This window comes from Dermacentor variabilis, chromosome 4, assembly GCF_050947875.1.
Source record: "Dermacentor variabilis isolate Ectoservices chromosome 4, ASM5094787v1, whole genome shotgun sequence".
NCBI classification, from domain to species: Eukaryota; Metazoa; Arthropoda; class Arachnida; order Ixodida; family Ixodidae; genus Dermacentor; species Dermacentor variabilis.
The window spans coordinates 15,055,303-15,058,507 of NC_134571.1; the positions used below are offsets into that span (position 1 = coordinate 15,055,303).

The 3,205-nt window shown below is 49.4% G+C and overlaps 1 pseudogene; it reads right to left on the reverse strand.

Annotated features, from left to right (window-relative positions):
- Positions 1–504: 504 nt before the first annotated feature.
- LOC142578707 (exosome complex component CSL4-like) lies at positions 505–2,631 on the reverse strand (annotated as a pseudogene).
- Positions 2,632–3,205: the final 574 nt, after the last annotated feature.

A 3,205-nucleotide genomic window follows, 5' to 3' on the forward strand; every position in this document is an offset into this window, starting at 1 on the left:
CTTGCACAAAGAAAGAAACATTTGGTGTTTCATGGGGATTTCCCAGTTCCGATATTTTCCCTTCTAACGGTGACGCCGCCGCTATAAAAGGACTGACCCGCCGTGGTTGCTCAGTGGCTATGGTGTTGGGCTGCTGAGCACGAGGTCGCGGGATCGAATCCCGCCCACGGCGGCTGCATTTCGATGGGGGCGAAATGCGAAAACACCCGTGTGCTTAGGTTTAGGTGCACGTTAAAGAACCCCAGGTGGTCAAAATTTCCGGAGTCCTCCACTACGGCGTGCCTCATAATCAGAAAGTGGTTTTGGCACGTAAAACCCCAAATATTAACGCGACAGCGTTAAGGAGCTCGTGTCGCAGAAAAGCCGGTGTCGGCGGCGTTGGCCGTGAGCGATAAATCCCAGCAGGCACTTCATGAATGAAAAAACAACTTGCAAGATGGGCTGGGTGGGAATCGAACCAGGGTCTCCGGAGTGTGAGACGGAGACGTTGCCACGAGCTTTTTTTTGCTATAGGTATTGCCAAACACATTTTTAATCCCTTTATACAAAGCCGAGCTCCCTCCGGTCACTTAAGTAACTGGTGCCAACTTGGCTACTTTCCTTAATTCTTTAACACTAGACACTGGGCACTGCATGGCTGTCCAGCTGACGGGTACCATCGGGACACCCAAGGGACCCAAAGCCACAACTACTCCGAGCTTGTTCTCGGCAGTTGACAGGTAGTAAGAAAGTGCATCACCAAGGGATATTACTCTGGCCAGGACGATGTCACCTGTTCGAAAACATTTGTGTATTTCGACCGTATCTTTTTTCAAATTCTCGAACATCTTCCTTTCTAATAACACCTCTGAATGGTTCGCAGAGCTCGCAGTCTTCAATGGCTATAGGCAGGTTGCGAACGTAGTTCGCGCGCCTACTAGGGCGCCCCTCGCGACGGCGAGCGCGGAACCGGCAGGATACGACCGGCCCGCTTGCGTTCGGAAAGCCTGTCTGTGCACTGTGGGCTGCAGCAGCACGTACACCAACTCACGAGGAACAAAGTTTTACAGGTTTCCGAGCCGACCGTATGAAGTAGAACGGCGTCAACACTGGATCGCGCTTGTACGACGGCAGAAGCAAGCTGCTTTATGTTCCGGCGTTATGCCAAGTATATATATGTATACGTTAGCGCTGAATTCGTTGCTTTTACAGCAATGATGGCAGCAACACGACACCTGCACTGCGTACCAGGATATGTAGAAAACAAAGTAGTTTGTTTCCACACTGTACCACAGTAAAGCTGTGTAGCTCTTTCCCAATCCTCTCCCATTCAAACAACGTCAGGGCTTGCTGAGAGCTACGAGGAGGGGTTGCAGCTGGCTCAGCTGGCATACACCCTTCTGCACCCAGCATATCAACTAAGGGGCAGTTGAGATGACCAAAATATTTGACGACGTGGTTTATTGGAACCTCCTTTGCACGCACTGAAAAATCGCAACATAGAAAGTCTCGAACTTCCAGCAACTTGGGCGAAAATATTTTCCCAGCGTAGTCTTACGCAACTGGTACGCTCCTCACTTTTTTGTGTTTGGGGAGAGCAACGTTAGCATACCTCGCGGTAGGTCTTACGAGGCGTTCGTACGCCCCACGTTCTTGGATGAGATGTTTTCGATTCGCATTTGCCGTCCTGTATGTACAGCGCAAGTACCGCGGCGTGCTTTCACGCCGATGCCAGCACGGCAATCGCAGCTCCCCGCTAGGATTTATCTGCTGTCGCCGGTCTGCAAGAATCAATGTCACCTGTAATTTCATGCGTCCACACCGTAGATAACGAAGTAAATTACGCTGAGCTTCACGCATCTCGCTGGTGCGCTGATTTTCGTATGCGGAATACGCCTAGCAGTCACTTCTGATCAGTGCGAGTTGGGCAGTTCCCTCATGTCCCGCCCCGCTTCAAATAGACCACTTCCTTTCCCTAAATTCTTTAGAGGTCCCGATACAGTCTTTGACTATGGGACCTCCTCCTGCATACTAAATACATGTAATTTGACCCAAATTCTAACAATAAATTTTGATTCTGATTCTACGAAAAAAGCTGTCAAGATCTTGTAATTCACGAAACCCGGCTAAAATTTATATCGGCATGCTGTTTCGTGCCATCACTACCGTTTCACAGGGCGCCAAACACACAGCGCCAGCCGCTGACGCAGTGAGTAATCCTACCAAATTCGAGAAATTATTCGTCAGATGGCGCTAGGGGTCCGAAAGACAGGGCGCCGCCTAGCACTTGCAACATGCCCATGATAGAGCACTTGCAGAATCTGTGTGTGACACTTGTGATTTTCACTGTGACTATATTTCCTGGTGCAGGCACATTCTGCCTAGTGCAACGTTGTACTTCAACCAATGTTTTCTTGTCCTTTTGACGCAAGATTTTGATCAAACCTGTAAGACTGGAATACATATAGCCGTTCTGGACATAAGTGCCATCTCCTCCAAGAAATCGATCACCAGAGGCGCAGAGCCTTTGCCCTGGAATGCAATACATTCTACAGCAAAAGTTTCAAAGACGAACACATAAAAGCGATACAATCCATATAATCACGAGCTCCGGCACAGTGCAGCTCAACCGCATTACTCTAGCCACCGTAACCGCACTTCATACAGTTCGATGCTTCAAAGCGGTACAAAAGCGCCTCTAGTGAACGCGGTGTTGCCTTAGAAACGAGCTGTTTCTAAGGCTCAGGCGTGCGTCGCTTGCTCAGGCGCACATTTCGTTGTCGCGCCGAACGCTGCGTTGCTCGACGCTCACCGCGTCCGATACGGGGCGCGTAGTCGCTGCGCCGTAGCCCATTGTCTTACACCCCTTGGCGGGTCGACGGGAACGCTGTCGCGTTCCACTCTTGAAGGCGAAGCTTAAGCGTCCTCCAATTTTTTATTATTATAAAATGACTTTAAGACGAAACACTACGTTCAACTGATAGATTATACTTTCAAACTATTGGTTTTTCTTTTGTGCTAGAAGAGGCATAATCAGGTTGGATTATAGCGGAACTGTAGCTAGTTCTACCTCTTCTACCACATCACGGTTCGTTGTGATTGGAAAGACTTTAAAAGCTGCCAAGTTAGATATCTGCTTACTTTGCAACGCAGACGATGCCAAAACATGTGACGTTAGAGCATTGCCTCCGAGATGCGGTAACACGCGCTGTAGCGCCGCCCGATC